The 15,562-nt window shown below is 52.2% G+C and overlaps 1 protein-coding gene across 3 annotated transcripts in view; it reads right to left on the bottom strand.

Moving 5' to 3' along the window:
* The window catches only part of ascc3 (activating signal cointegrator 1 complex subunit 3), a 144,474-nt gene that overhangs the window by 52,711 nt on the left and 76,201 nt on the right, over positions 1 to 15,562 (bottom strand). The window lies entirely within an intron of this gene.

The raw sequence follows: 15,562 nt of genomic DNA, 5'->3' as shown, positions 1-15,562 counted from the left end.
TAGTTAACAAAAGGCGCATCTCAATAGGTGGTCCAGGTAAGTCATGATAAGTGGCCTTTCCTCTTTTGTTCTCTAGTGCCCCTCTACTGTTCAAGCAAGGGGGAGGCCGATGACATCACAGATTCCCATCAAACCAACTCCTTGAATGCCCTACTCCTTGGACTTTGCAGTTGTGCCTAAAAAAACACATTTGTGCTCAAAACATGTTTATTTTTTTAACCTTTAGTGTGTGTTAGGATATCGCTTTTCAACAGTAAAAGTAAAAAAATGGCTGAAGGATGTCTTTTACAAGTGGCTCTTCACAAACAAGGCTTTTCTTCACAAACTATTATTTACAGACAATGAATACACTGCTTATCTGAATGAGTTCTCCATTCATGTTCCTCCTTAACCACCTTACCTACTATACCCTCACAACAGAGTGGTGTGTGTCTAACAAAGTATCCCTGTGGAGAATGTCTTTCAATAAACATTATCATGTATGCTAATGTAGTATAGGGCTATTACACTATCAGGCTGTTCACGAAAATGGTTCGCTCCTGGTGGTGGTGGTGTAATGGTGTGGGGAATGTTTTCCTGGCACACGTTAGGTCCCTTGATATCAATTAGGCAATGTTTCCATGCCCCAAATAATTCAGTCTGTTCTGGAGCTAAAGGGGGGCCCGACCCGGTACTAGATGGGTGTACCTAAGTGTATGTGTGTGTGAGTTTGCGAGAGAGAAAGACAGAGTTCCAAAAGTAAGCATCCAGGAGCGGCCAACACCACGGCTCAAACTAGACACACACACACACACCCCCACCACGGCTCAAACTAGACACACACACACACACCCCCACCACGGCTCAAACTAGACACACACACACACACCCCCACCACGGCTCAAACTAGACACACACACACACACCCCCACCACGGCTCCAACTAGACACACACACACACACCCCCACCACGGCTCAAACTAGACACACACACACCCCCACCACGGCTCAAACTAGACACACACACACACACCCCCACCACGGCTCCAACTAGACACACACACACACACCCCCACCACGGCTCCAACTAGACACACACACACACACCCCCACCACGGCTCCAACTAGACACACACATACACCCACCACGGCTCCAACTAGACACACACACACACACCCCCACCACGGCTCAAACTAGACACACACACCCCCACCACGGCTCCAACTAGACACACACACACACACCCCCACCACGGCTCCAACTAGACACACACACCCCCACCACGGCTCCAACTAGACACACACACACACACCCCCACCACGGCTCAAACTAGACACACACACACACACCCCCACCACGGCTCCAACTAGACACACACACACACACACACACACACACACACACACACACACACACACACACACACACACACACACACACACACACACACACACACACACACACACACCACGGCTCCAACTAGACACACACACCACTACCACGGCTCCAACTAGACACACACACCACTACCACGGCTCCAACTAGACACACACACCACTACCACGGCTCCAACTAGACACACACACCACTACCACGGCTCCAACTAGACACACACACCACTACCACGGCTCCAACTAGACACACACACCACTACCACGGCTCCAACTAGACACACACACACACACACACCCCCACCACGGCTCAAACTAGACACACACACTACTACCACGGCTCCCACTACACACACACCACTACCACGACTCCAACTAGACACACACACACACACACCACTACCACGGCTCCAACTAGACACACACACCACTACCACGGCTCCCACTAGACACACACCACTACCACGGCTCCAACTAGACACACACACACCACTACCACGGCTCCAACTAGACACACACACCACTACCACGGCTCCAACTAGACACACACACCACTACCACGGCTCCAACTAGACACACACACCACTACCACGGCTCCCACTAGACACACACACCACTACCACGGCTCCCACTAGACACACACACCACTACCACGGCTCCAACTAGACACACACACCACTACCACGGCTCCAACTAGACACACACACCACTACCACGGCTCCAACTAGACACACACACACACCACTACCACGGCTCCAACTAGACACACACACCACTACCACGACTCCAACTAGACACACACACCACTACCACGGCTCCAACTAGACACACACACCACTATCACGGCTCCAACTAGACACACACACCACTACCACGGCTCCAACTAGACACACACACCACTACCACGGCTCCAACTAGACACACACACACCACTACCACGGCTCCAACTAGACACACACACCACTACCACGGCTCCAACTAGACACACACCACTACCACGGCTCCAACTAGACACACACCACTACCACGGCTCCAACTAGACACACACACCACTACCACGGCTCCAACTAGACACACACACCACTACCACGGCTCCAACTAGACACACACCACTACCACGGCTCCAACTAGACACACACACCACTACCACGGCTCCAACTAGACACACACACCACTACCACGGCTCCAACTAGACATACACACCACTACCACGGCTCCAACTAGACACACACCACTACCACGGCTCCAACTAGACACACACCACTACCACGGCTCCAACTAGACACACACACCACTACCACGGCTCCAACTAGACACACACACCACTACCACGGCTCCAACTAGACACACACACCACTACCACGGCTCCAACTAGACACACACCACTACCACGGCTCCAACTAGACACACACACCACTACCACGGCTCCAACTAGACACACACACCACTACCACGGCTCCAACTAGACACACACACCACTACCACGGCTCCAACTAGACACACACCACTACCACGGCTCCAACTAGACACACACACCACTACCACGGCTCCAACTAGACATACACCACTACCACGGCTCCAACTAGACACACACACCACTACCACGGCTCCAACTAGACACACACACCACTACCACGGCTCCAACTAGACACACACACCACTACCACGGCTCCAACTAGACACACACACACACACACAAACACACACACACACCACTACCACGGCTCCAACTAGACACACACACCACTACCACGGCTCCAACTAGACACACACACCACTACCACGGCTCCAACTAGACACACACACCACTACCACGGCTACAACTAGACATACACACCACTACCACGGCTCCAACTAGACACACACACCACTACCACGGCTCCAACTAGACACACACACCACTACCACGGCTCCAACTAGACACACACACCACTACCACGGCTCCAACTAGACACACACACCACTACCACGGCTCCAACTAGACACACACACCACTACCACGGCTCCAACTAGACACACACACCACTACCACGGCTCCAACTAGACACACACACCACTACCACGGCTCCAACTAGACACACACACCACTACCACGGCTCCAACTAGACACACACACCACTACCACGGCTCCAACTAGACACACACCACTACCACGGCTCCAACTAGACACACACACCACTACCACGGCTCCAACTAGACACACACACCACTACCACGGCTCCAACTAGACACACACACCACTACCACGGCTCCAACTAGACACACACCACTACCACGGCTCCAACTAGACACACACACCACTACCACGGCTCCAACTAGACACACACCACTACCACGGCTCCAACTAGACACACACACCACTACCACGGCTCCAACTAGACAACACACCACTACCACGGCTCCAACTAGACACACACACCACTACCACGGCTCCAACTAGACACACACACCACTACCACGGCTCCAACTAGACACACACACCACTACCACGGCTCCAACTAGACACACACACCACTACCACGGCTCCAACTAGACACACACCACTACCACGGCTCCAACTAGACATACACACCACTACCACGGCTCCAACTAGACACACACCACTCCCACGGCTCCAACTAGACACACACCACTCCCACGGCTCCAACTAGACACACACCACTCCCACGGCTCCAACTAGACACACACACCACTACCACGGCTCCAACTAGACACACACACCACTACCACGGCTCCAACTAGACACACACCACTACCACGGCTCCAACTAGACACACACCACTACCACGGCTCCAACTAGACACACACCACTACCACGGCTCCAACTAGACACACACACCACTACCACGGCTCCAACTAGACACACACCACTACCACGGCTCCAACTAGACACACACACCACTACCACGGCTCCAACTAGACACACACACCACTACCACGGCTCCAACTAGACACACACCACTACCACGGCTCCAACTAGACACACACCACTACCACGGCTCCAACTAGACACACACACCACTACCACGGCTCCAACTAGACACACACACCACTACCACGGCTCCAACTAGACACACACACCACTACCACGGCTCCAACTAGACACACACACCACTACCACGGCTCCAACTAGACACACACCACTACCACGGCTCCAACTAGACACACACACCACTACCACGGCTCCAACTAGACACACACACCACTACCACGGCTCCAACTAGACACACACCACTACCACGGCTCCAACTAGACACACACACCACTACCACGGCTCCAACTAGACACACACACCACTACCACGGCTCCAACTAGACACACACACCACTACCACGGCTCCAACTAGACACACACACCACTACCACGGCTCCAACTAGACACACACCACTACCACGGCTCCAACTAGACACACACACCACTACCACGGCTCCAACTAGACACACACCACTACCACGGCTCCAACTAGACACACACACCACTACCACGGCTCCAACTAGACACACACACCACTACCACGGCTCCAACTAGACACACACCACTACCACGGCTCCAACTAGACACACACCACTACCACGGCTCCAACTAGACACACACCACTACCACGGCTCCAACTAGACACACACACCACTACCACGGCTCCAACTAGACACACACCACTACCACGGCTCCAACTAGACACACACACCACTACCACGGCTCCAACTAGATACACACACCACTACCACGGCTCCAACTAGACACACACACCACTACCACGGCTCCAACTAGACACACACACCACTACCACGGCTCCAACTAGACACACACACCACTACCACGGCTCCAACTAGACACACACACCACTACCACGGCTCCAACTAGACACACACCACTACCACGGCTCCAACTAGACACACACACCACTACCACGGCTCCAACTAGACACACACCACTACCACGGCTCCAACTAGACACACACACCACTACCACGGCTCCAACTAGATACACACACCACTACCACGGCTCCAACTAGACACACACACCACTACCACGGCTCCAACTAGACACACACACCACTACCACGACTCCACCTAGACACACACACCACTACCACGGCTCCAACTAGACACACACACCACTACCACGGCTCCAACTAGACACACACCACTACCACGGCTCCAACTAGACACATACACACACACACCACTACCACAGCTCCAACTAGACACACACACCCCCACCACGGCTCCAACTAGACACACACACACACACCCCCACCACGGCTCAAACTAGACACACACACCCCCACCACGGCTCCAACTAGACACACACACACACACCCCCACCACGGCTCCAACTAGACACACACACCCCCACCACGGCTCCAACTAGACACACACACACACACCCCCACCACGGCTCAAACTAGACACACACACACACACCCCCACCACGGCTCCAACTAGACACACACACACACACACACACACACACACACACACACACACACACACACACACACACACACACACACACACACACACACACACACACACACACACACACACACACACACACACACCACGGCTCCAACTAGACACACACACACACACACCACGGCTCCAACTAGACACACACACCACTACCACGGCTCCAACTAGACACACACACCACTACCACGGCTCCAACTAGACACACACACCACTACCACGGCTCCAACTAGACACACACACCACTACCACGGCTCCAACTAGACACACACACCACTACCACGGCTCCAACTAGACACACACACACACACACACACACACCCCCACCACGGCTCAAACTAGACACACACCACTACCACGGCTCCAACTAGACACACACACTACTACCACGGCTCCCACTACACACACACCACTACCACGACTCCAACTAGACACACACACACACACACCACTACCACGGCTCCAACTAGACACACACACCACTACCACGGCTCCCACTAGACACACACCACTACCACGGCTCCAACTAGACACACACACACCACTACCACGGCTCCAACTAGACACACACACCACTACCACGGCTCCAACTAGACACACACACCACTACCACGGCTCCAACTAGACACACACACCACTACCACGGCTCCCACTAGACACACACACCACTACCACGGCTCCCACTAGACACACACACCACCACCACGGCTCCAACTAGACACACACACCACTACCACGGCTCCAACTAGACACACACACACACCACTACCACGGCTCCAACTAGACACACACACACACCACTACCACGGCTCCAACTAGACACACACACCACTACCACGACTCCAACTAGACACACACACCACTACCACGGCTCCAACTAGACACACACACCACTATCACGGCTCCAACTAGACACACACACCACTACCACGGCTCCAACTAGACACACACACCACTACCACGGCTCCAACTAGACACACACACACCACTACCACGGCTCCAACTAGACACACACACCACTACCACGGCTCCAACTAGACACACACCACTACCACGGCTCCAACTAGACACACACCACTACCACGGCTCCAACTAGACACACACACCACTACCACGGCTCCAACTAGACACACACACCACTACCACGGCTCCAACTAGACACACACCACTACCACGGCTCCAACTAGACACACACACCACTACCACGGCTCCAACTAGACACACACACCACTACCACGGCTCCAACTAGACACACACACCACTACCACGGCTCCAACTAGACACACACACCACTACCACGGCTCCAACTAGACACACACACCACTACCACGGCTCCAACTAGACACACACACACACCACTACTACCACGGCTCCAACTAGACACACACACACACCACTACCACGGCTCCAACTAGACACACACACACACCACTACCACGGCTCCAACTAGACACACACACCACTACCACGGCTCCAACTAGACACACACACCACTACCACGGCTCCAACTAGACACACACACCACTACCACGGCTCCAACTAGACACACACACCACTACCACGGCTCCAACTAGACACACACACACACCACTACCACGGCTCCAACTAGACACACACACACACCACTACCATGGCTCCAACTAGACACACACACCACTACCACGGCTCCAACTAGACACACACCACTACCACGGCTCCAACTAGACACACACCACTACCACGGCTCCAACTAGACACATACACCACTACCACGGCTCCAACTAGACACACACACCACTACCACGGCTCCAACTAGACACACACACCACTACCACGGCTCCAACTAGACACACACACCACTACCACGGCTCCAACTAGACACACACACCACTACCACGGCTCCAACTAGACACACACACCACTACCACGGCTCCAACTAGACACACACACCACTACCACGGCTCCAACTAGACACACACACCACTACCACGGCTCCAACTAGACACACACACCACTACCACGGCTCCAACTAGACACACACACCACTACCACGGCTCCAACTAGACACACACACCACTACCACGGCTCCAACTAGACACACACACCACTACCACGGCTCCAACTAGACACACACACCACTAACACGGCTCCAACTAGACACACACACCACTACCACGGCTCCAACTAGACACACACACCACTACCACGGCTCCAACTAGACACACACACCACTACCACGGCTCCAACTAGACACACACACACACACACACACACACACACACCACTACCACGGCTCCAACTAGACACACACACCACTACCACGGCTCCAACTAGACACACACCACTACCACGGCTCCAACTAGACACACACACCACTACCACGGCTCCAACTAGACACACACACCACTACCACGGCTCCAACTAGACACACACACCACTACCACGGCTCCAACTAGACACACACCACTACCACGGCTCCAACTAGACATACACACCACTACCACGGCTCCAACTAGACACACACCACTACCACGGCTCCAACTAGACACACACACCACTCCCACGGCTCCAACTAGACACACACACCACTACCACGGCTCCAACTAGACACACACCACTACCACGGCTCCAACTAGACACACACCACTACCACGGCTCCAACTAGACACACACCACTACCACGGCTCCAACTAGACACACACACCACTACCACGGCTCCAACTAGACACACACCACTACCACGGCTCCAACTAGACACACACACCACTACCACGGCTCCAACTAGACACACACACCACTACCACGGCTCCAACTAGACACACACCACTACCACGGCTCCAACTAGACACACACCACTACCACGGCTCCAACTAGACACACACACCACTACCACGGCTCCAACTAGACACACACACCACTACCACGGCTCCAACTAGACACACACACCACTACCACGGCTCCAACTAGACACACACCACTACCACGGCTCCAACTAGACACACACACCACTACCACGGCTCCAACTAGACACACACACCACTACCACGGCTCCAACTAGACACACACCACTACCACGGCTCCAACTAGACACACACACCACTACCACGGCTCCAACTAGACACACACACCACTACCACGGCTCCAACTAGACACACACACCACTACCACGGCTCCAACTAGACACACACACCACTACCACGGCTCCAACTAGACACACACACCACTACCACGGCTCCAACTAGACACACACACCACTACCACGGCTCCAACTAGACACACACACCACTACCACGGCTCCAACTAGACACACACCACTACCACGGCTCCAACTAGACACACACACCACTACCACGGCTCCAACTAGACACACACACCACTACCACGGCTCCAACTAGACACACACCACTACCACGGCTCCAACTAGACACACACCACTACCACGGCTCCAACTAGACACACACCACTACCACGGCTCCAACTAGACACACACCACTACCACGGCTCCAACTAGACACACACCACTACCACGGCTCCAACTAGACACACACACCACTACCACGGCTCCAACTAGACACACACCACTACCACGGCTCCAACTAGACACACACACCACTACCACGGCTCCAACTAGATACACACACCACTACCACGGCTCCAACTAGACACACACACCACTACCACGGCTCCAACTAGACACACACACCACTACCACGGCTCCAACTAGACACACACACCACTACCACGGCTCCAACTAGACACACACACCACTACCACGGCTCCAACTAGACACACACCACTACCACGGCTCCAACTAGACACATACACACACACACCACTACCACAGCTCCAACTAGACACACACACACACACACCACTACCACGGCTCCAACTAGACACACACCACTACCACGGCTCCAACTAGACACATACACACACACACCACTACCACAGCTCCAACTAGACACACACACACACACACACACACACACCACTACCACGGCTCCAACTAGACACACACCACTACCACGGCTCCAACTAGACACACACCACTACCACGGCTCCAACTAGACACACACACCACTACCACGGCTCCAACTAGACACACACACCACTACCACGGCTCCAACTAGACACACACCACTACCACGGCTCCAACTAGACAAGCACAGCCATTGGATGTGAATGAACCAGACGGTGTCAATATGACACCGGTTGAATATCCTATCATGTTAGGGCTCGGTAAAACTGACATCAAACTCTACACACAATACAACTAGCTAAAAGTGAACTGCCTGTGCAAGTAATATAAAAGCAACATCAACAATTAGGATGCAATGTCCCTTTACAAATATACAGCACATAGCCCTGACTCCATTGGACTGTCCTGTGACTCTCTACTCTATACTGATGCACAAGGCAGTACTACCATCACTCCATTCTCTGTAATACTGCCAGCTCCTCTGTTATTCAGATCTACATAACCGGCCAACAGTAATACCCACGAGCACAACTCAGCATGCAATGAAGTGTTCATTTACTTAGCTAGATTGTGACAGACAGGATGGTTAATTGTTGATTTAATTTGGCCAGCCCTTGATAGTCATAATGTTTGGCCACTTACTTTGACAGGATTTTAACACTGGATGAGCTGAAAGAGTGGGTGGAAGAGCTGCCAGCGGAGGAGCTGACGGACAGAGCGGGCGGAGGACCTGACAGACAGAGCGGGCGGAGGACCTGACAGACAGAGGGCGGAGGACCTGACAGACTGAGAGGGCGGAGGAGCTGACAGACTGAGAGGGCGGAGGAGCTGACAGACTGAGCGGGCGGAGGAGCTGACAGACTGAGCGGGCGGAGGAGCTGACAGACTGAGCGGGCGGAGGAGCTGACAGACTGAGCGGGCGGAGGAGCTGACAGACTGAGCGGGCGGAGGAGCTGACAGACTGAGCGGGCGGAGGAGCTGACAGACTGAGAGGGCGGAGGAGCTGACAGACTGAGCGGGCGGAGGAGCTGACAGACTGAGCGGGCGGAGGAGCTGACAGACAGAGCGGGCGGAGGAGCTGACAGACTGAGCGGGCGGAGGAGCTGACAGACAGAGCGGGCGGAGGAGCTGACAGACTGAGCGGGCGGAGGAGCTGACAGACTGAGCGGGCGGAGGAGCTGACAGACTGAGCGGGCGGAGGAGCTGACAGACTGAGCGGGCGGAGGAGCTGACAGACAGAGCGGGCGGAGGAGCTGACAGACAGAGCGGGCGGAGGAGCTGACAGACAGAGCGGGCGGAGGAGCTGACAGACAGAGCGGGCGGAGGAGCTGACAGACAGAGCGGGCGGAGGAGCTGACAGACAGAGCGGGCGGAGGAGCTGACAGACAGAGCGGGCGGAGGAGCTGACAGACTGAGCGGGCGGAGGAGCTGACGGTCTGAGAGGGCGGAGGAGCTGACAGACTGAGCGGGCGGAGGAGCTGACAGACTGAGCGGGCGGAGGAGCTGACAGACAGAGCGGGCGGAGGAGCTGACAGACTGAGCGGGCGGAGGAGCTGACAGACTGAGCGGGCGGAGGAGCTGACAGACTGAGCGGGCGGAGGAGCTGACAGACTGAGCGGGCGGAGGAGCTGACAGACTGAGCGGGCGGAGGAGCTGACAGACTGAGAGGGCGGAGGAGCTGACAGACTGAGCGGGCGGAGGAGCTGACAGACTGAGCGGGCGGAGGAGCTGACAGACAGAGCGGGCGGAGGAGCTGACAGACTGAGCGGGCGGAGGAGCTGACAGACAGAGCGGGCGGAGGAGCTGACAGACTGAGCGGGCGGAGGAGCTGACAGACTGAGCGGGCGGAGGAGCTGACAGACTGAGCGGGCGGAGGAGCTGACAGACTGAGCGGGCGGAGGAGCTGACAGACAGAGCGGGCGGAGGAGCTGACAGACTGAGCGGGCGGAGGAGCTGACAGACAGAGCGGGCGGAGGAGCTGACAGACTGAGCGGGCGGAGGAGCTGACACTAACTCACACTCTACTCCACCTCTCTTTTTTTCCTATCGTTCTTGCTCTCTCCCTTTGTGTGTCTGATCAAAACATTTCTGCTGGGTACAGTACATCCAGTACAGTATAAACAGAATGTAGGTCTATGTATGGGGTGGAGGGGTGTGTGTGCACGTGGCATGTGTGTGCACGTGGCATGTGTTTACAGTGTGTTATGTGCTTACATACATGTGTGTGTAATGTGTGCTTCCTTGTATGTGTGTGTAATGTGTGCTTCCTTGTGTGTGTGTGTGTGTGTGTGTGTGTGTGTGTAATGTGTGCTTCCTTGTGTGTGTGTGTGTGTGTGTGTGTGTGTGTGTGTGTGTGTGTGTGTGTGTGTGTGTGTGTGTGTGTGTGTGTGTGTGTGTGTGTGTATGTGTGTGTGTGCTTCCTTGTGCGTGTGCGCGCGTGTGTGTGTGAGAGAGAGAGAGAGGAGATGAAAGCCAGGCAGCCAGTGTATGATAACAGTTCTTTGTTTTCTCAGAGGGACACGGTGGGAGGCACAGCGGAACCACAAACTCAACTCAGCCTTTTACAACCTGATGATGTACCAATTAAACAGGGCGAAGAGAGTGGGTTGGTATGCATGACCACGGTTACATGTCAGACCGGTCCCTCAGGCTACCAGACTGCAAATGAGCTTTTACACTAAAATGTGTATTTTCCTTTGCAGTACTTTTCTTGCATTTATCTACAGCACTGTATTACACATCTAGTCATCTTGTGGTTGTCAGTGTTTGAGTGTGTTACCTGTATCCGACTGTGTGTTTTCTCTGAGTCTGTTTCTGTCTCATTGCAGTTTATCACTCTTTGGTCTGCGCTATCAGCTTGGGCGTACAGTAGTGACAGATCGTCACGGCAACTCAGACATGTTCATAAGATCATCGGCGGTGTAAAAATAGCCCCAAGCGAAAGCAAATATAGACATTAATGAGCGCGTTGCGGTCCTGTGTATCGGCAGGCGGGCGGCGTGGAGTCCCAGGTGGCCTAGCGTCTCCGCCGCGTCTGAACGTCTACAGAGCAAAACGCTTCCCTCCGACAGACACCCTGTCAACGCAACAGGACATGAAACCCCATCAAAGATACAGTACAGTGCAGAAGATGAAAGATACACTCCACCACCACCACACACACCCCTAGAGTCCAGAGAGAGTGAGAGATAAAAACAAGATGAGGGGGAGAGGAAGAGAGGGGTGGATAAGAGAGAAGGAGAGAGACAGAGTCATCATCCTTTCATCCACATCAATGGGCATCCATCCATCGTAATGCCTCTTTCCTGTCTGCAGTCTACACTAGATCATCAGCACCTCTCAGCACCTCTCCACTAAAATGAGGCTGGCCTTCAATACAAGTCAACATCTCAAACTAAAACAAGCAGTAAACCACCCAGTCTACAGCTATACTGACTCAAACTGGCTCTCAGCACCATACAATAGACCTACACCATACATACTGGTGTACATGCCATAGACACCACTTCACTGACTAGAACAGATGGCTCTAAAGCCACGATGGACTCATGGCCATGGCTCTAAAACGGCTCAATCTGGGTTCACTGGGTTCAAAAGTAATACACTATATAGGGAATAGGGTGCCATTTGGGACTCATCCCAAAAGAGGTGCGGAGAGCTGTCCTGCTGTACCCTAACCTGGCCACTAGGTGGCTCTTCATCCCCACAGCTGAGCCACTGTGCTGGGTCGCTGTGACAGAGAGGATCCATCTCACAGAGAGGACCCATCAAACTGGAGAGGACAAGCTAGTGGGCTCCTCAGTGTGGGAGGAGTTCTCACACAGGCATACTCACCATGCACTCGTACACTGACACCACACACACACACATGCGAGAGAACCCTTTTCAAAAGTAGTATGGACAGGCCAACAAATGGTCTGACCATTCAAATGTTCCACTTAATGAGAAACTTTGACTCTTTCACTCTGATAGACATGATTTGCATAGACATAATGAACTAGCTCAATAAATAACCATTATTCCAGCAGCACTCTTTATTCTAATGGCTGCATTAAGATATCTAAGATAGATTGACAGCCTCTTCAACCCCCGAGTCAATTAATGAACATTATGAGAGAGAAAATATACTGGAATCACTTTTGACTTTTAAAAAAGGTAGGATAAATAATGGCAAATTATATAACTGACCTTAGAGGTGCTGTATGCTCCACTACATATGCATACGGGAGATTAAAAAACACCTATAAATATTAATGTGGGCCAATTTTCCAGCACAAATAAGTCATGCATTATCTCTGTGTGGGCTTAGAGTGGAATCAGCCTCGTGCTCCCTCCCCCACTGATACAAGACTGACAGGTGGACGGACGAAGAGACAGACACGAGGATAGCAGGACAATGGAGGAGAGAGCTCAACTACTACTCTGGAGGTCCTTCGCTAACACTTCATTTGATGTTCTGCTTATTAATGTCTTAATAAGGCATTTGTAAATACTTTACTAACAATTAGATGACTATAGCGTTTGTTGACATAGCATAAGTACATCTATATGCAATCCCTTTATTACGCATAGCTTTAATCATATACTGTATAAACCATGGAACAACCAGCTTTAATCATATACTGTATAAACCATGGAACAACCAGCTTTAATCATATACTGTATAAACCATGGAACAACCAGCTTTAATCATATGCTGTATAAACCATGGAACAACCAGCTTTAATCATATGCTGTATAAACCATGGAACAACCAGCTTTAATCATATACTGTATAAACCATGGAACAACCAGCTTTAATCATATACTGTATAAACCATGGAACAACCAGCTTTAATCATATACTGTATAAACCATGGAACAACCAGCTTTAATCATATACTGTATAAACCATGGAACAACCAGCTTTAATCATATACTGTATAAACCATGGAACAACCAGCTTTAATCATATACTGTATAAACCATGGAACAACCAGCTTTAATCATATACTGTATAAACCATGGAACAACCAGCTTTAATCATATACTGTATAAACCATGGAACAACCAGCTTTAATCATATGCTGTATAAACCATGGAACAACCAGCTTCAATCATATACTGTATAAACCATGGAACAACCAGCTTTAATCATATGCTGTATTAACCATGGAACAACCAGCTTTCATCATATGCTGTATAAACCATGGAACAACCAGCTTTAATCATATACTGTATAAACCATGGAACAACCAGCTTTAATCATATGCTGTATAAACCATGGAACAACCAGCTTTAATCATATGCTGTATAAACCATGGAACAACCAGCTTTAATCATATACTGTATAAACCATGGAACAACCAGCTTTAATCATATGCTGTATAAATCATGGAACAACCAGCTTCAATCATATGCTGTATAAACCATGGAACAACCAGCTTCAATCATATGCTGTATAAACCATGGAACAACCAGCTTTAATCATATGCTGTAAGCACAACCCCCACCTGGGGACGTCGGGCCCTCATACCACCCTCATGGAGTCTGTTTCTGACCGTTTGAGGAGACACATGCACATTTGTGGCCTGCTGGAGGTCATTTTGCAGGGCTCTGGCAGTACTCCTCCTTGCACAAAGGCGGAGGTAGCGGTCCTGCTGCTGGGTTGTTGCCCTCCTACGGCCTCCTCCACGTCTCCTGATGTACTGGCCTGTCTCCTGGTAGTGCCTCCATGCTCTGGACACTACGCTGACAGACACAGCAAACCTTCTTGCCACAGCTC

The sequence above is a fragment of the Salvelinus alpinus genome, chromosome 4 (genome assembly GCF_045679555.1).
Source record: "Salvelinus alpinus chromosome 4, SLU_Salpinus.1, whole genome shotgun sequence".
NCBI lineage: Eukaryota > Metazoa > Chordata > Actinopteri > Salmoniformes > Salmonidae > Salvelinus > Salvelinus alpinus.
Note: the sequence above shows the minus strand (reverse complement) of the source record. Positions and strands in the feature narration are given on the sequence as shown.